Source organism: Solenopsis invicta, chromosome 3, assembly GCF_016802725.1.
Source record: "Solenopsis invicta isolate M01_SB chromosome 3, UNIL_Sinv_3.0, whole genome shotgun sequence".
Taxonomy (NCBI): domain Eukaryota; kingdom Metazoa; phylum Arthropoda; class Insecta; order Hymenoptera; family Formicidae; genus Solenopsis; species Solenopsis invicta.
Genome location: NC_052666.1, coordinates 22,899,711 through 22,921,464, shown reverse-complemented (window position 1 = coordinate 22,921,464; position 21,754 = coordinate 22,899,711). Strand labels below are relative to the sequence as shown.

General features: G+C 35.6%; 1 protein-coding gene across 3 annotated transcripts in view; it reads left to right on the top strand.

Annotated features, from left to right (window-relative positions):
- The window catches only part of LOC105194273 (zwei Ig domain protein zig-8), a 170,657-nt gene that overhangs the window by 1,658 nt on the left and 147,245 nt on the right, over positions 1-21,754 (top strand). The window lies entirely within an intron of this gene.

Sequence of the window (21,754 nt, the reverse complement as noted above, 5' to 3'; positions counted from 1 at the left end):
AAGCTATGCGTTGTGCGCGGGAACTTTAACTAAAAAAAACATACATAGCAAGTTTATAAAAAAAATATACATATATCGTATATAGATGTAAACACATTTTTAAGATAATATAGACGAAAAAAATATTGTTAGACAAAAACAAAAATACGGGAAACAGCAACAGCGTTGTTCTTCCTTTTGTATGAGGATGCGCCAAATTCCACACTTGTCCAGTATTTTTAACCGTAAAAACTATAGTGAACTAGGTCGAAACACACAAAGCGGCATTGGCACGCGGCATCTATTTACGAACTGTAATCCCGCAAAAAAAGAATAACCGAATAAAACTAAGCTTCCTGGTATTATAAACGCCGTGCCAGCGTTTTACGTAAAACCCGTGTGTATTATTCGCGAAACAAGTTAGGCATCGATCTCGGAGACCCGACGATATTTTTGGACAATGAAATATCTCCGATGTCACCGACAAATTATTACCAACGGTCAATTGTACGTTCCGCGCGAACCAACGAGCTAGCACAGACGAATGCGCGCGAAATCGAGGATGAAAACTTGAACGAGCTTTTAACCGTCTGGACGGAAACGCCGAGCGTGCAACGCGCGAAATTCATTCCTCGCGGCGATTTAAGTTGCTCGATTTAAGCGGCACGGGGAACAAGCGTACGTTCGAGTTTTAAAAGTCAGCGCGAGCTCGAGTTTTCCAACAATCGAATTGGCAGAAGGGAATATGCCCCCGTGCGCGTGTGCGAGAGAGAGTTGTGTACGTCCCACTATTGAATTGTCTACACAATCATCTGGGTCAAAGCGACCAAGACCGACAGAGGAACTTGAACTCGATCGCTGACTTTGTCCTTTACCGCCGATTTTCGCCTGTTAAACGTCCCATCCTTCCGTCGAAGTCGGACAACACGCGCGACGGTAAACAAAACAGACGCAACACCGTTCAGTCTGTAATTGAACGGGTTTTCTTAAATACCATATTATTTTGATATAATTTATATAGGCCGCGTGCATCTCTCTGATAAATTACAAAACGCTGACGGAGATTTCACAAAAGTTTGACAGAGATTTGTTGAATATTAATATATTCGTAATTAATCAAAACGTTAATGCGATAGAAATCGATCGTTCGGCGATAACAAATTTCAACATAAAAGGAACCATGTAACGATAATCCAATTATTATCAAAATATTCATCAGCTGTAAGTGTTTTTAACTGCAATATGCAAATTTGGCATGCTAAAAATATGGAAATTTTCCTCGTGTCACGGCTAAATAGCCACGATTATAAACAGATCAGTTGTTGCGCCTGAGCATTTTATCAGCTAGTTTTCACCCTTTTTTCCGTGACACGTGGAGGAGACACTGTCACGGCGAAAATCCGACGAGCATTCCGCTTTTTGTCAAAAGATTGGATGATTAATCATGCCATCCTATATCCTCCTGCGCCCTACAGCCTGTGTGTGTCTACACCTACACGATACGCAGTTATTCCTGCGCGCACATGCGTCACCGGGCCGTGTACCTTTTAGCGAACGAGAATTCATCAACGTCTAAAACTGGAGTGAAGCCTTCGTGAGTGATTGACCCCGTGCTAGACCTTGTCGTTTCCCCGTTGTTTCGTTCTCAAGTCTAATATTTCTAATCTAATAGTTCAATACTTTTAGCACGTTCACATGCTTTCCCCAAATGTATCATGATACGTGAAAAGAATGAAGATAAATTATTATTAGCATTTTGTAAGAAGTACCAAATATATCAAACGCAATATGTCGATAAAGATTTTCCAGAGAGAGCTTTGTACTTAATCGTAACTCATTTAAGTTCATCATAAGTCGGTTAGTAGATTCGCAAGTTCCTATCTATGTTCCTAAATCTAATCATCATTCTGTAACAAGTTTGTGCAACTTTATAATGTTATACTGTCGATCACATCAAACGTCAAAATTTCGTCGAGTCTAATAAAAGAACTAACTTTCATTTCAAATTTAATAGTCGCAGTTAAAATTTGAAATGGCGCCCATTTTAATAAATCCCTAATTACCGAATCATACGTGTAAAAAAAACTAATTACACTTATGTATCTGAGACATACATGTAACTCGCAAGGTGACACACTTTCTTATACTTAGTGTTTATCGATACTCTCCCAATACTCGGGGAAAGAAAGATTAATTGCAGTTAGTTACAGCAGTAAGAATCTGTGTGTGATAGCTAAACTTTATACAACCGGTGTACAACTGAAATTTACTGCTGTTGCAATTAATCTTTTTTTCCGTGTATGAGTCGTTGTAATTGTCTATTTGACCTGTGATGAGTCTCTATTATTTAAGACAGGAATTGTGTTTATATTTAGTTTACATTTAGTTCTTCTTTTAACCGTTGTTTTTATTTTAATGACAGCGTGAAGAATCATCGTATCTTTTGTCTGAGCTTGCTCTTTCCTTCCTGCAGATTATTATGTAAACTCAGTGCCAAATTTATTATGTTTATTATACTCTTTTATCTTTCGTACTTAATATATATTTTTTTAATGATATCTTTTAATATTGCGACACGCACGGTTTTAATTTTGTATTCTTTTTTATTACAGTACAACTTTCAAAAAAGTTTTATATTATCTAATACAATAACGCTATTCGACCAGTTTATTGATTTTTATTTTACGAAGACGCGAGTAAGATTAATTGGAAATTTATAAATTTCACAACGATCAACTCTCTGCACTGAAGAGGACCGAAACCGAGAGTTGAAATGCATGCGACTATTTTATATTTTAATCGTTTCAAGTATGTGACAATATTTAATCACATTGTTCCAAATAATTATTCCAATAAATTTAACTTTGCATTAACAACCGCGTGTGACATTCTCATTTTATATATTTAATTTATTATTTTAAAGCCTACGTAATTCATTCTTTTCAATTTTAATTTAAATTAGTTATAATTCGGAATTGTTCGCCTTAATGGACTTATCCTGTCATCTCTCATTGCAAAAATCTTTCTCCCTCCCACTCTCCCTCTCTTTCTCCTCTCTCCGATAGACAATTCACAATTTTAAACACATATTTTATCAATAAAATTAAACTGAGAGTACGAGCCATAGATTTGCCCGCGATGCATCAACACCGACCCCATTCAATTCTGTCTCATCGTTTAATCTGCATGATATAGGTATAACGTACGATTAGACGATTCGGCGGAAACGGAGAACCATTCAGTATTCCGCGCTTATCCGTTCGCTCAACGGCCTCCACAATCCACGTTAGTCATGTAGCCCAAATTCGATCGTGGGCGGCCGGGGAGCTTATGAGCTTTTCAACGCGCGGATCAACGGGGTTTTGAAGCCTGCCGAACAAGAACGACATAACCCTGGCATATATGTATCGCGGTCGATCGATTTCCATACCTCAAACCGTTTCCCGATCCCTGAATGAACACTGCCGTGTAATGTCATACGGCATTTAAGTCGAGCTATGTAAATTTCACGTGCAATTATCGGTAGCGTTTGAAGCTAATTACCTGCTTTCTCTGCATTACATTAGTCAGTAAGTAACCGCAAAGGTTTCGTTTGTAATTTACAAACGAAATTAACTGATTTACTTGGGATGTAGTCACTTTGACGTTACAAATTCTACGAAGCATTTGATTAACCAACCAGAACAATCGGAAAGAATTTTATTAATTCATCGATCAAAGAATGCTTTAAAGCGCATTTTTAGCGTCAACTTGACCGCACTCTTGAAAGATTAGATAAGAAAGTTGTTTGTTTTCTCAAAAGCTAAAAGATAAACAGGGTTAAAAAGTAAAGCATTAAGTGCTGTAATGTCATTATCGTTACATCTACATATTTTTACTAGTACCAGACTGGTAACAATGTTATTTTCCTTTCTTCGTAACTGTAATGGTAGTTATACTTTTTCAGTAACAGTAACAAATTTAACAGTTACTTTTATCGATACTTTTTACATTTTAAATCATTTTTGTTATATATGTGTGTGCGTTCAATCTTCAGCTGTATTCATAATCTATTGTAGAAACCGTCTTAAGTATAGTTTTCAGACATCATTATATTGCATGCATTTTGAAAATAATTTTGAATTTGAAATTACCATGTAAACACTTTTAAACGCAAAATTAAGAGTTGTAAAAAAGCATAAATGTCACTATGTTTAAGAAAAACTAAAATGTTTTAATTGGCATTTTAAGTACTTTAAAATCTTTCTGTTTAAATTTTGTGTATCTTGCAAATTTAAGATACCAAATAATATTATTTTTATTAATATTAAAAAAAACATTAAAAAGATAATTTTTGTGTTTAATTTGATCTAGTTTTAGCAATAAAAAAAGTAACGGAAAAAGTAGTAAATCGGTTTAAGTACTTTTTAGAATTAGTAACTTATAACGGTAACTAATTATTTGTTGAACTAGAGTAACGGTGATAAGTTACTTTTAAAGTAGCTTTTCCAACCCTGGATATAAATACACCGAGAAAACTGTACGACCAAATTATCCCTTCGAAAAATAAGAAACGGATATTTTTACGAACAGTTAAATTGGACAAAAATCCAACTACGATTCATCAAAAATAAAATCTTGATATCTCGTCGTACGCGATCTCCAAATTGATTTAAAAACAAATTTACTAAAATTTACTAAAATTTGCGCAAAGTTGAATCGCTCACGTTTGCGTTCGTGTCAGAGCGCGAAGCATCGTAAAATTGTTGCCCGGATAAAATTAATCATCTCGGTTTACTTTTAATTTGCATTCAAGTTGCTACCTGCTAACGACGTTCATCATAAGCAATACTAATATCCACTGTATTACAATTACAACAACTCAGTCTCGTTACGGAGCTCCATAAATTGCGCACGGCACAACTGTACCTCGCATTTATTAAGAAAATGAGATTGCTTAATCGTGTTACGTAGTTAATCAATCAAATTTTTGCGATATGCGCTATTTACACAAATTTCATAACACTGAGAACAAGGACATACACGATGCACGATACATGCGCGATACATCTGTAAAAGTTAATATTATATTACACCACATTTAAACACACAATATAGTGTTTGATTGGCGTCCATCATGAGCGGCGCACGATACCCATTTATGCAGTAAGTTAATCATGCATCGGCGCAGCAGACAGCGTGAAATACGAAACACGGCAGTGATTAAATATAGATGCAATTATGCGCGATCGATCGAACATTCACACAAAGCAGCCGATTGGTATAATGATCCTGAGAAATACGTGATAGTTAACGTTATCTCGTTATTCGCGTTCTCGATTCGAAACGAGTTAGACCGGGGATGTAGTAGTCGGGGTCAAATTTTCAGAAGCAATCGCTTCGCGATACAGAAGTTGACAGCGTTTCGGTAATAGATTGTTTGCGCGGGAAAAAATTGGCTGTGCGGAAACTTGGATCCACCGGCGACCGAGCGTGCAAAACGCGGCGCAGCTTCCCGAAATTACTTTCTCGCGTGCAATCCGGGATATCGCCCACTTTTCCCTTAATACAGTACAGTTTTGCATCTCTATGAAAGTTCAATCAGCGAAGTAACCGGATTATACCGTGCCGTCCCGTTCATCCGTTTCTCCGTCGATATTATTTTACAATGAGTGCCCTCCCTAACGGCGTACGATTCGCAGTGGCATCAGAGAAAATATAGCGGGCGTAATAAAACAGTATTGAACAGTCGCATCGGGGTACGCTATCGTTTAATCAATCATCACGGAACAGTTTTGCATCTTGCCTCGAGATAGATACAAAGGCTTCGCAATTCAATGCAACGCTGTAGATCAGATTATGCATACATTAACAAGCATTTCCCCCAATTTTTAAACTGCGCGAATCTCCCGTATCTCCTCGGCATACCCGAACAGACCGGTGTAATTGCGAAATCCGTAATGAAATATTGCGTTTCACCATGTTTTCGCATACGCGTAAACTGGAATTCTCCTCTCTCGCATACGAGAGAGTTTTACCTTCATTCTTCTACGCTGTGAAAACTTGCCACCTCCGTTCATCCGCGCGTTTGCGACAACACATTCCTTTTGCCCCTTTTTCGCTCACGCCCGATAATGTTTGTTTCGCGACGTTAATTTGCAGGCAATTCAGTAATCGCAGAGAGAAGGGGAAGGAGAAGGAATCCTTTTAAAAATAAAAAAGACAACAGAAAAATTCATTTTCCACACTGTTTGTCTTGGACGTTGAGTCGAGATATCCAGCGTGTGGCGGCTATTTCCTCGATGTTCCACGTTACGGAGGGAATTGCGACTCACGCTCGAATAAAGAGTTACCGGCACCGTGAAACAAGAACGGCAAATGAATTTCAGCGTGATTCCAGCTTTGTAATCCCGTTTAAAAGCTAATGAGAATAGGATTCTGAAAATCGCTCGAAAATCTGTCTACTGTGCTAAGCTTATTACGACTCACGCCAGGCTTATAGCTGGCAGTCATTAAATATTCTATTACTGTCCAATTTGCGTAATATTGCAATAGATATTATGAAAAATAAGCTCTTTAATGGAAGATAGAAGTTTTAAAAAAGCTCCATAAAGTTTATCCGCTTTTTTTTTCCTTCTTACTTATTTAGCTGCGTGCGAAATTTGGTAATCAGGATAATAAAGGGCGCTCTACCTTATTCTGCTTAAACATTCAATTCTATTTAATTCTACGTACCACATGCGCTACGTGTAATTTCAAGCCACGCGAGCGAATTCACATTCGCCACCGAAGTAACAGCGCACGCACATGGTCGTAAGTGACAACTTATCGATACAAACTTGACGGTACCGCGTGAATATTGAATGGCGCGCGGCGTGTACACACCATACGTAAATCAACATTGTGAATGTATTAATTATTCGACCTCGACAGAAGCGCGTTTCCAGAATCTGACAGTTACACGTGAGGCTGCAGGTGGTTAACATGTTCGATGATGTCATTTCGGTAATGAAAAGGTTACGATACGAATACAATATCGATATCATTGAATTATTCTTTCTGCTAATCTGTTTTGCAAACCATTAAAAATTATGTTATAAAGAGATGTTATGCTCAAAATTATTAATTATTTAATTACTTTAGGAAAACATTCAACTTGAATATTGTGATTTTGCGATTGATTTTCACTCGCGATGTTTGTGTAATTATTTGAATAATTAAAAGTTACGTAATTCTTCTGAATACTAGTTAAACAATATTTTACTTTCAGATTTGTATTTATCGAGATTAAATATCTATATTTTACTTGATTGAAAATTACTATTTTAAATGAACTGTGACTTTTTTACAACATTTCATAAATTTTTTTAAATTAAAATATTAAAAATAAAAGAGAGAGAGAGAGAGAGAGAGAGAGAGAGAGAGAGAGAGAGAGAGAAATCAATTTCGTATACTTTACAAAAAGTAACAAATAAAAGAAAACAGTGTAAATGAGAAATTTTTGCTTTACAAATTGCAAATTTAAATATTCAACACGCGGTTTATGCTAATTAAGAAATTTCTACTTCTAACTGTTATTCGCAAAGTAGTTACACCCAGTTGAGACAAAAAATCTCCAATCTCAAACATACTAATACTTACAATTAGTAAAAAAAGATGAATACTTTGTTTTTGAGAATTGTATTTCTTATTTTCTTATCGTTATACAAATACCTGCGATTGCACAAGATATATAATATAATAATATATAAAAATTAAGTTAGGTTACTAATTTAATAGATAAATCTCACAATGCTGTATCTTTTATTTTATCTTACGGTCTTTACTATCTTATAATCTTTTATCAAGGTATATCAATTTACGCTGCACCCCAATTTTTAAAATCACGTTATGAGAAAAACAAGCAAGAAAAAAATATAAATAAAATAATTTTACGATGCTGCAAACATAATGAATGATCTAATATTATCAATATTATACTCACAATTGTATAAACTATTTAATTTACAATATTATACTCACAATTGTATAAACTATTTAATTTACAAAGAAAACTTTGTAAAATTTATTCTTACTTTTGAAAACTTATTTTTATCAGATTTTCTATAGAAAACAATCAATAAATGTATGAATTACAGATTCTTATTTCTTTAATTATTCAAGTAGCATATTTTCATCAGCATTAATAAATTATTTCTTTTTTCAAAAAACAAGGTGATATCGTTTGAAAAGTTCTATGTCAATATTGACGACTTTCCTCTATTGAATTTCATAGATTAATTTTTTATTCAATACCGAGATTCGCTTCATTTCAATGCATTTTCCAAGCCACGTTAACATTTTTCCGCGGCTTTTAATTTCACGGTTTTTACAACGCTACAGGCAGCTTCTCTCACGTCGAACTCGTAACTCTTCCCGCGGTCAGAAATACGTGCTATGTTCCGTGAAGCTTCTGCGGCAACCACGGCACAATACCCGAGTAAATTCGAACGTGTTCCGCCTTTCTGTTTCTTCCACCTTGAAATAAGACGGTTAGCGTTTAACGTAAGGCGCCGCGGTGTACCAGGATTTCGTGAAAATTAACAGCACCTTAGTGAAATTGCGTGTATATGAAAATGGAGTGGCTTGCAAGAATTTACATAGCCTGCTTTATTTATGTTTACAAGATGCACTAGCGGTAACGTATTTCAAGAAAATGTGTTGGTTCCACGGGAAACAAGTTAGCTATACTGAAATATATTTTACGTGTAACAAGTTAATATAATAATATACAGGATTCTGAAAATCTGCAGTAGAGAGAGAAGCTTTTCCTGAAAAATACTTTGTTTCCGATATGTCAATTGCAGATGCTAAAACGTCGAATATCTAAATTATTTTAAAAAATCTCATGTCTCTCACGTGTGTTATCTTGCAATACCTATCTTGTGCATATCACATACATGCGTTGAATTTATTAATTTAGTTAAATTTAACGAATATATAAATTATGCATATAATCGATAAAACAAGTTACATATGTATAAATTTCTGTTATTTACAGTGTTTATTAACTTTTGTTTTGTTTATTTATGCATAGCTCGATATTAGATCAGATCGTAGAAAATAAATTACATACTATAATTCGGCTTTAGAGAATAATATCTCAGATCTACAAAAATCTTGAATATAAGCATGAAATAAACTTCTGATTTATTAATTTTTCTTTTTATATAAGATCTTGGCCATTTATGTGGTGAATGGCCCGGGTTTAAAGAAGTCGTTACCATTAACCGTAGAGGAGAAAAAATCGGATAAAACTTCTCGAGATATTTGTGCCGAAAAGTACCGCGTTTCTAAAATATTTTAAGACTTCGCATTTAAATGACAAAGGGCTTCATTAAAATCTCAATAGTCCTTCTGACAATCAAATACATCACAAAACATAAAGGCAAGTAAATGTGACGCATAAGATGCGATATATATTTTTAAAATTATTTTGAAAGAAAGCGACATGGCGAAATACAAAACTCAGCTTAACAATTCGCGGCATCGTCTCTGAATGTTGACAGGCATGATAAACAGGCCGATCAAGAAGTCATTATCATTAGATATGCTAATCGCGGTAATGGAAGTCGCCATGGGTACATCCACGTTCGTAAGTTTGCGCCGGCAACATCCACTGAATTGCTAAACCGTATGGCCATCGGCGCGACGACGGGAGGAGCCCGAAGGAACTTTCGTGACGAATCTCGTTTCGACCGTACTCGCATAATTTTGCCATTGAACATGGTCGGAAGTACGGAGCGCCGCATTCCGTGTCGCCTCTTTACGGCGGCGTTCCCTCATTCCCTGAGCAGCCTCCCTTCAACCCTGTTATCCGACCTTGCCGCACTCACCCGCCTTTTATCGCATTCCCTGTCTTTCGCCCTCTACCACCACTAACTCCTCTCACTCCACTCCCTTTCTCCCTCGATGCACCCTCTCGATCTCTTCTCGCGCGTCCGTGGCCCCTTCGCAGACCGGAATACAAATTACCCGGTAGCGTGTCGCCTCGCGAGCAAAGTAGATAACGGCAATTAGAACATCATCCGAGACAAGAGCGGCATGGTTCTGAATTGTTTAATCCTGATCCTTTTCTTACTTGCGAATTGCGAAAACGCATTTCGGTGCAACGAAATTTTGCCGACGGCGGCGCATTGTCAGACGCATCGCTCGTTTAAGACATGCTAATGATAATCAGATCGGCCTACATCACCCGGCGCTTAATACGAACAATTTATGCTGAAGCGATATTCAAATATGGCTCACTAATGGAAATAGTATTCTGCGGAAAATGTAAATCTTCTTTACTTTTCTTATCTTCAATTACTCATTCAGAAAACTTACTTTTACTCCTACGTCTTTACCAATCTAACAAAACGAAGAATTCAAGTTGCATCAACCGATATAGAAGTATAATAAAGAAACGAAAGTGTTGTAATATATGCGAATAATAAGATAATTCGGAATATTAAAAATTTTTAATAAAATCGCTTAATAAAATCTAAAACAAAGAGCTAATAAATCGCATTTGTTATTCAAGATCAAAAATAAACCGCCACGATAAAAGAGAATGTAAACGCATACATGATCTTTCATTACAGCGTTAATTGATATTATCGGGCCGGTTCACTCGACAGAATTTACTTTAACGAGAAAATGAAGATACTTGAAGATACTAAAGAATTAATACATGCGCAAACTCAAACTCTGAAAAGTACACTTATTCGTGGAAATATGTGCCCGTGAAGTAAACAGCGGGTTTCTCTTCTACTATACTTCCTTCGGTAAATAAAATCAGTCGAGCGTTCCTATAATTTCTTGAAGCAACCGCGAGATTTATTCTCCAGTCCATAACATCGGTTATACATCATAATCCGTTACACATTCAAGTTTCTCTTTGACAGAGAAGTGTACTTTGTTGAATTTCGTCTATTGCTAAAAGAGAAATCTAATCTGCTTATGTATTCGCCGTAGAAGTAATATTGAAGCTCGTTTCTCCAAATTGTGCAAAGTAATCGTCGCTCTAATTTCTACGTTTCAGGTAGAAATTAGAGCGACGATTACTTTGCACTGCGAATACAAATAGTTTTTATTGAAGTAATTTTATCAATTAGTTTTTATTGAAAGGAAGTAAATTAATATCTACAATCGGATGCTGAGAACAAGCGCAATTAATGAGTTACTTCATCGACGGCGCGGGCCGTTTATTTCTCATATTTATCGCGTTTCCGTCATGCAGTAGTAGTAGTTAGCTAACTCCTCTGTTTCGACGCAGCTGACAGTGAGGCTTATTGGAATTCACATTGCCACGCGTGTTGTTTGTAAGTTTGTCACAGTTATTCGCTAATACACTTGTTGTTGTATGCGATTCGCTTAGATATTCTCGTAGATCTTCGGAATACAAATGGGCTTACGGCACGTCTCGAAAGCAAACTGGATAACGGTAATTAGGGCGACTAACTATGGAGATAACTTCCGGTTCTCATTAGGTGCGTCTGAAAAATCGGAGGGTGTATGTGGCGCGACGGGAGCGATTTGATAAGTTAAGATCGTATCACGTCGTCGTCGTCGTTGTCGTCATAGTTGTACGGACACTTTGCTGAACGACTTGACAGTAAGGAGGTGTCGTGCGCTATCTGATGAAACAGAAGTTCCGGGAAAACTGATACCTGTGTGTCACGTATGTAACCAATCGAACGTTTTCGATAGAGTCTACTCGAAAATTGGACGTCCGTCCCGCACACACAAGCGGACGGGCAACTTTTGCGGGCAAACTCCACCCGCGTGCGGCGAGTTTCGTCGATAGTTTTGATTTCGCAGCACTCCCTGGTAACTAGCTGGCAAACGCAGCGACGCCTGCTACATCGCACTATATACAGATGAAACTTTGGAGGCGTCCTTTCACAACGCGCGATTTTTCGCTCCCTTGTACGTCGAGTCCCACGACTAATTGTAACACCAGTGGATTGCTTCAAGCTGATGGAAAGCTCATATAAAAAAATTCGATCGAGAATTCACTTTTCAATTAAGTACCTTTCAACAAGTTTACTCTCATTCAGCTTTTCGTTTAAGTACCTTTCATAAGTTCATATTCATTTATCACTGAGAGTGTTGCAATGTCACTCTAATATTAAGGAACGAAAGAATATTGATTATTGTATACTATAAATATGAAACGTGTACTGTCATGGAACTTTTAATTTGCACGAAACTACACAGAATGGTAAAGTTCTCCTCCTTTTTTTTATTAATATAAGAAGTTGTTTTAATCTACACAAAAAGAAACGGTTTTGCTAAAGTGCCCAAGAACAATTTAGCTAAATGCAGATTTGAAAATAATTTTGTTAGATCATCAAAATAATTAGGATTAGGACATTCGGCTGATTACTTAGCTTAGAATGTCAAAACTTTCATATCTTGTACTTTTTGTAGTTTTGCTCATTTAATTATTTTGCCGGTCCAACAAAGTTATTTTCAAATCTGCATTTAACTAAATTTTTAGATACTTTAGCAAAATGTTTTTTCCATGTAGTTTCGACTTTAATACAGATTTTATTCTTATTTAGAATAAAAAAATGCTTGAGTAATTAGCAATGTAATATCGTGCTATTACTTTTAACGGAACATCTTTTTTAATTAATTATATAAGTGACGTTGAAGAAAAAAAGGATAATTAAATATGATAATTTATAACTAAAAATTTAAATGTAATAATTTAAATGTAAATTGTATAAGTAATTTTACGTTTATTGGATCGCAGAATAAGATGACATCCATCTAAATCTGAGAAAATGATGAAAATTCACCGTAAAGAGGTCAACGAAATAAATCACTTTTAATAATAATTAATGACAATTTTATTTCAATTATTTCATTAATTGTAATATAATTCTATAACTTCTTCCATTAAAAGCCAAGGAAAAGATATTCAAAATAAAACACTTTAGAAATATTAAATCTAGCATGACAAAATCTACCGATCTGATATAAAAAAAAAAAATAATGTGATCAATTTTTTACTCAAAAAATCATAAGCTTCATCAATTATTTGATTAAGCATTGTATGCTCTTATTCCAAAAACGGAATAAAATCTGTATTAAAGACAAATAATAAATTAATCTATTATTAATAAAAAAAAAAGTATAATAGTTTATTTTCCAGATTCACATTATTTCGTCCATTTTCTGTATAAATTGGGCGAATATTTTTGATGACGCGTTTGATATTCTGTGTGCTTTAAGCAATTTGCTTTTACATCGGGCACACTTAAAGAAATGAAAGAAACGCGCACGCAGATGTTCTTGCCACTTGGTGCGTTTGCCGCGAATGGTGCGAATCGAAAAAGGGCGAACGAATATCCGATAATGTCAATTCAGCGATAGGAGGAGTCAGCTGTGAATTCATTCAATGGAACGCAACGTTGCACGGGCTCGTTGTGTGCACCAGTGTGCATTCGGTTCTCGATCCAGGTGCCGACGTAGCTACTCAGTGAAACCAAATTGCTGAGCAAAGTGACAGAAGCTAGGGGTTTGTGCAACAATGGAAGTAGAAATACAACTTCATTGACTGAATGTGTCTATTCTACCTCAAATGCTATACTTAATGTCTCACAAATTTGCAAATTAATTTACGAATCAAAAATGTACCTAATAATTTAGTGTCTAAAGAATTAAATAGTGCAAATGGAATGGTCTCGCTCTCCTCTTTTTCTCTTTTTTTCTTTCCAAGGGGAACAAGGTAGATTGATAAAAGTTGTTTAATCTGTTTGGCATTAATTATCATAAGTTTACGACAATTATCTCGCAGTATGCACAGGAAAAAAATTATTATTCTATAGAAATTTGCATGCACGCGATCACGATAAGTTATAGAAAATTGGCAATCTTTGAGAGCCGGTGCGATATTTTTCCGGAGGGGGGGGGGAGGATGTTTTTATAAGGCACGTTATGATAACGGTATAGATATTTGCGTCCTGCGCGAGATACAATATGCGGTTACGCTAGCGAAAATTACGTACAGCAAGACACTACATAGAAACACACGACTCACACACGCGTGTAATAAGCGCGATGCGCATATTATGCGGCTCTAATATTAGAACCCATTCGCCCGGCGCGGCGCAGCGCGGCATACACGTTTCTTTACACAAAATATGTACACGCAAGCACAGCGCGTTATACAATTTGTGCACAGTCCGCAATGCTAAACAATGCAGAAACGAGATTTCGTACGGACGGCATATCAATGCGTAATTGTTCTTAGGGCGGACAACGACCACGGATGTTTTCCGCATGACTCGTTTCAACCGCAAAACACAACAATTGTATCGTCCATACGTTACATCCCACGCATTGCATGAACGCACGTACATGTATGCACGTCGAAGTCGAAGGGAGGAACGATCTCGCCATTCCCGCCATGTGTGAACACTCGGAAATACACTGTAAATATTTTTCAATCTGCAAAGTAAACGCTTCGACGCGAAATACAGGCTCGTGAACCGCACAAAGCGCGGGAACAAGTAGCCTCCCTAATTGGATTAAACCTCGACCTTCCATGGAACAATTAGAGGATAATCGACGCCAACGAGGAGTATCGACTTACAGATTAGTCGTTAAATAGTGTTAGGCTGCAATTGCCGATACGTATCGTCAGATGTTGTAATAACGTAAAGATTTTTTTGTGAAATAACAGAGTGATTGCATCTCGATTTGTAAAATATATACCGTTTTTTTTTTCATTTTTGCGATCTTTTTTGCAAAGTTTAAACTTTTTCCACAATTTTTATTTTTCATTTTCATTGATTCTATTTCTCTTTTGTTTTTATTTTTGAAAATTTATAAATATATTAAATAACAATGAAATAATTTAAAACACTCAGCTTAATCAATAACAACATATCTTGTCAAATTTACTCGCATACTCGCACAGGATGTATTAATTTCCGATTGGCTTCCGCACGTAGATACATGATACTATCGAGTTTACATACGTAGCCTCTCTTCTCTCAACCACTCTTCTCAACTACTATTACGTATTCCCTCTCTCGCTCGTTCGTGCTACTTTCAATCAGCATGACCGCTTGCATATTTATCGAGAGTTTAGCAAGAATTCTGTAAATTTTATTAATTGTCTTAGCAATTTACGCTATTAAAAGTTACTTTATTAAGTGCTAAATAAAGGTTTTAAGACAAAAGGCCTTTACACCGTTAAATTGTTTCGCTCGTAAAAGTTTCATCATAAAACGTTTTCGTATCGAAGCAAATACAAAGATAACATTTATCACAATTTATCAAACAGTTAGGATTTCAAACGGCTGTTTAATTTGTGCACTTTGGAAACAGCTCGGGCACTTTCTTTTTGCACATAATTGCTCGTTATTATGCGGTATTTTGCTTTAACCCCCTCCATTTATCACGATATCGAGAGAAGCGGTGGCTTTCACTTCTCTCCGAGGTATTAATCTCCTATCGACTTTTGCAAAGTACGGACGCTCTTGCAGGCTATCATGATTATTATGACGAAAAGTCCCGCGCAAAGTCCTCGTATATCCTACATAGCACCATCCTTCTGTCGGCGCTTTCTACGTCATCTAACCCTCCACTTTATTAGTTCACTTAACTGCGCGCCGTTTATCATCCGAATGTACGCACACACACATAATATCCATGTCAATTCGCGTGAACTTCATGAATGTATGCCACGTCGCGTTTACAAACACATATCTCATGATACCCATCGCAACGGAAATCGGTTCAATAGAAGTGATTGCCTGTGTTTAATCTACCTAATCGCAAGCCCCAACTCGATGTTCGACGTGAATTTATCATTCTTAGACGAAGGGATGGGAAACAAAGCGTTACCATTACTTTTATTTTTTTATAATAACGATTTGATAATGGCTTTATCATTTACCATTATGAAAAAATTGTAACATGATTGCCAAACCGTTATTATTTTTGTTAATGTTAAATTGTACGAGTTACATACACTTTTGTACTAAATATGCAACAGTTCTGGTAATTTATTTAAAAAACAACTTTCAAATATATTAGCCCCATTACCAATGCATGCAGTGACATCTTTATATTAATTCTTATAACAAACAAAGATTGAGCTATAAAATAAGAAGTTTAGTACTGATATAGCATTTATGAACATTTTATCAAAAAGGCGTGGAGATTGATAAGTTATACACAAAGAGTTAGGATCAAAGCTGACAACTTCTCTCTCCCTCACCTCCTCCTCCTCCCCTCTTTCATCGCCACGTTACATGTTCTGCGATGTGATTCGGTTGCTGCGTGACTTGGATCAAATTCAAAAAGCAAACAATACCTGATATGTAACTTATCAACTCCTATGCTTACTTGGCAACATTTTTCGCGAATGCTATATCAATACCAAACTTTCCCTCACCTCAATACTTTGTTTATAATGGTTGCCTTTCGAGTAAAACGCTAAAACTTATGTACACACCTAATAATTAACCAGATTACAAAACTATTGCATTCTACTGCGAGTAAGGCCCTGCACATATTAAAGGAATATTAAATATTAGAAATAGGAATTGAAATTTTAAAATCAGTTTTCTCAACACTATAAATAAATAATAAGTTATGTCGTATCTTGTACAACATATTTATTTCTTACATCTTATTTGTGTATTACGTTTAATATTCATTAAGAAAACTAATTCTAAAACTCCTATTCCTAATACCTGACATTCCTTTGTCGTGCGCAAGAGGCCTAAAACACGTGTTACTTTGTCAAATTGACGTATAACTCAAAATTTTATGAGAAGTACAACAGAATGAAATACGGACAGATTTAAGAAGCGTGCGACAAAAGTGTGCGGATCGTCTGTCTCCGATCTTTCAAGTAATGACGGCAAAGTACCGGATAACTCCATTCCGTTATTGCCACTTGAATCCTGCTGCTTCATGAATGATATTTTATCGAGATTCTGTTCGAATCGTCCTAGCATTTTATTCCCAAAGTAACAGACGTACGCTGCTACCAGGCATCTGCCGTTAGCTTCAAAAGACCGATGACACTCCAGTGCTCTTGACTACTGTACTGTGAATAACTTAATCCTGAATAGTACTTCGACTTTAAATAAATCGTTAAATAAATGATTAATATCTCGCAGTAAATAGCAATAAATAGTAATTGTAACTACATCACGGTCTTGTGGGATGCAAAATAATGTAATATTAATTTTATTTAAAATCTTTGTCAACATTTACGGAATAACGGTGAGACTTTATCTCAAGATCGTCGACAATTTCGCAGTGATTTTTACTGTGATAAAACGAAGATGGATGCTGCGCAAGCCAATTAGAGAAACTGGGACGGCGCTGTCATAAAACGGAACTCGTTAAGCAAAAATATTAAATTTTACTTGGAACAGACCCAGCGCTAGTATTTGAACGCATATCGGCGGTGCCCTCGCAGTATCACCACGCCTACCTATTTCCATTTTGCTCTAGGGCAATTCCACAACGAGTTCGACGCACACATCAGTGGAGTACGTTTTTTGCCACAGGTGACAATAGTGCGGATATAAAGAGAACAAGCGCGTATCATCATTTCGCCTTCTACATATATTCGATAGAGGCAGGGTTGGAAACTTTCAAAAAGTAACACGTTACCGTTACTATTATTTTTTTTTTTTAAGTAATTTCTTACCGTTACTAATTTCATTAAAAAGCAACGCTGTTATCGTTATTTAGAAGATAACGATCTTTAATTCTTTGTTACTTTTTTGTAACACTCTAAAATGCGATAATAGAGAGAGAAAGATTTTAAAGTTATATTATTTAAAAATCAATATTAAAACTTAAAACTCCAAACCATATAAGTAGCAAGTTTTCTTTTATATTAAGTATATTAATCTTTCTAACTTTTTATATTAACATCTTTACTTTTTAATATGTTTATCTTTATAGAACTTTAGATTGCAATTCACAAACGCGCTTTACGATAATTTTATCGATAATATTAAACATTGTTTTTTAAACATTGCTATCGTTATCAATGCATTCACCAGTACTAAAAATCTGTATTCATGTTATATACGTACTATAGATTTTCACTATTAACAATAATAGCAATGACTATCAGAATGCAGTTTAAAATATAAAAAACAAAATATTTTTCAATATTTAAAATATAAAATACAAAATCAAATAAAATTGATAATTACATTTATATTGCACGTAACCATTGATTTGACACACATTGAATAGATACAACACGAAACTAAAATATAACAGTAAAAATAACGGCTAAATTTATTACCATTACCACTAATAAAAATATAGTAACGTTATCGTTACTGTCATAAATAGAAAAAAGTAACAATCGTTAACAAAAAAAAAATAATGATAAAGATAACGGCGTTATAAATAACGGCGTTGCTTTCTTGGATAGAGGACGCATCTCTTATTTGCCACGGTATTGTTTATTAATGAAAATAATAAAATAGCAATCTCTTCCAGATGGCTGCAAACAGTATAGGAGAACATTTCTTAACGCCATCGCGATCCATTTTTAAGTAGTCGATCTCTTGAGACAATAAGGAATATGCGGAGAGGACGCGGTAACCGGATTCGTTACTCCAAGCTTCGCGAAACCTCGGAAGCTTGCGATCTCGAGTCTACGTGAAACTTGAGAAAAGTTACATACAAACATACTCCCTCGCCTACATACATACAACCGACACACTCACGTAGAAGCAGACGCTCTCATATGCCCGCATAAGTGTACGTTAGTGCTGAAATGTGGAGGCACCACGCGTGTCTGTAGTTGGCCCATAAGTGCGCCGCGCATCAAACATTCATTCGTGCTGGTAGCACGAAATGGAGTCTCAGCTTCAGGCACGCCGAGTACTCGGTACCGAGCATTTACCGATCCTTTCGCCAAGTATTTTGCGCTCGCCCGGGATTCACGAGAATCCGGGCCGAGCACTCCGGCAAAGTCGATCGGCCGATCCCCGCGCTGAGTGGCTTCTATCGGATTCTTACTTGTAGCTTACGTTCTTTTACCGTTCTATGTAGATGAGCGACGCTACATCTCCACCCCCTCAAATATAGAAACGTTGCACTTCATCACGCGATGTGTTAACAACGCCCTCCTCCCTCCGTATAAATATTTACATGGAAAAGACAATTTTGCTGAAATACGCATCTAAAAATAATGACGTCGAAGCATAAAAAAATTTATATTGGACATTAATGAGCTGATTGCTAGAACGTCAAAACTTTTTGTAGCAGTATCATCATGCTCGAATGACTTACGTAATTATTTCGATAGTTCAACGTAAAATTATTTTCTGATACAACAGGAAAGTTGTTCTTTTCGTGTATAATAGAAAAGAATAAAAAAAAACACGTATGCTCCATAAAATAAAATACGACGTACTTGTTTAATATTTTAGAGCAGACCGTAGTAATACAAGTGCCTGATTATCATGCGAAATGTACTTTCGTTAATAAAGATGCGTTATTCATAATACAATCCGTCTTCGAGAAATGACTTTTCAGAATTCGCTAGGCAAATGTAAAAGAGCAGCGCCCGAGTGTTAGAATAATTTATAATTTCGGCCACTCCCTCAAGAAGTCTCCCGGAACACTGCAGATACTAACAGCAAGCTTGAGGCGATGACACGAAGTTTACTTAAAAAATTCATAGCGATTCCAACGAATGTCTCCGTTAAAAGATACTGCGTATTTCATTAGGTACATCTCATGAAAAATACATATGTTCTAAAGATGCCATTGAAAGAGCACGTTAAATAAACAAATTATTCTTCTTCAACTTCTATTCTATCTTTGCCAGAGATAATTATAAAGCATAAACGAGCAATTGTTTCTTTACTTAATTAGCGTTCCTGAATTGGATTTACAAATGCGCGACATTTGAAAATCTGTGTCACTCGACGACACTTTAATTTTTTCCTCTACGCTGACTTTATTTTCATCTTGTTGCCCCAAGTGATATTATTTTAAAAATATCCTCGCAAATATTTACAAAATATACCTAAGTTTGAAAAGCCGCGAATATGTGATATTACCTCGTGTATCAAACGAAATACGCTCGCGGCAAATCGATCTCTCTATCGTGTTGGCAAAGGAACTGAATGACATCGCGAATGCGATAAGAACACATCCAATACGTTTAAAATACAATTCTGTTGTTCATGCATGCTTTTTTGTTTTGTATCCATCACTACATGTAGTGCATTTCCACGTTTGTCGAGTACACTTGAGCTCTAATGTGTCCTAAATTTTTGTTTAAAAATTTAGTAATAATTTTCCATAAATTGCGATGTATATTCGCAGCATTTCAGTCATTAACGTATAATTTTCAATATTGATGGCGACGAAGATTAATGAAAAACCGATAAAAACACACACAAACAAAATTGCGATATTAATGGAATATCGAAAATTAATATTCTAAATACAGAACAAGTGTCGTCAAGTAAATTTTCAAATATCGCGAGAACATCGCTGGTAAAACTGTCGTAGCGATTTCCATAACGCTTGCAAATTCCGAGACTATATTGCAGTCATGGATCGTAACTGACCTAAAAACGCCATGGCGTAGATCCTGCGGCTGTTCGAACACGGAAAATTAAGCCTGCAATATTAATTCTGGGAGTGGCTAGCGACAATATCGTACTCTTCTATTATTTTTTCGTGAAAAGAAACATCTAGGGTTTTTCTCTTTCACGTCGCATTATCGAATGCTATAATTTACATTACCGCTTGGCTCCTTGGTTATGCCCGTGTAAATCCAATGCGATAAACCGAATGTGAATAAATACTTAATATTGAGCGATATAAATAATAAGTTAAATGTATTGTGTTATGTGTTAAATGTATATACACGTTAAATGTATTATGTTACTTATTAAGTTATAGATTATTTAACATTATTTATCGGCATTAATTACTTATTAATAATTGCTACATAATATACTACTCTCAAATACCTGAAATCGGATATTGCATATTACGTTCATCCATAGGTTTGCTTCTTTCATAGAGCTCCACCACATTTAATTAAAGTTGACAGATATTGATATAAATTATACAGAGAACCGCACACATGCTAACTTTTAATAATACATTGTAATGAGGACGTGCTCCCGCATGGGTGGAATTTGAATTTTAAATCCATTAGAACGCACCGCGAATTTTAATATCAGATTAATAATAAATATCCTAATATATATGCGAGAAAATGATTATTATTATTATAACATTGTAATTATTATTCACTGCAGAGCATTGCATCATATATAACCATGGCGGCTCTACTTAATGTTATTGCAATCGTTTATAACTGATTTGATTACATATATGTATCGGTATATAGATGAAGAGAATTTTCATGTAAATTATCAACGAAATGAAACGCACGCATGGTGCCATATATACTAAATAAAGATGCTAATATTACAATGTGTTAAAAGGACATTAAAATGATATATATAAATATATTTATGTAGCATTAATATTGGTTTTTCCTCTCACAATAATATTCTACGCTCAGAGACTGAAAATGTCCGACAAAAAGACATTAAACAACTTTCGAAAGTTTTCATTATGTTCTTTTTCTCAATAAATTATCACAATGAAAAACAATTGCAATTACCATAATTTAACTATAATTTATGAACGTTCTCGGTAATTACAGTATATTTATTGTTGTTTTAACAAATGCAAATTGTAGCTATTAATTATTACTACATAAATAATAAACAAA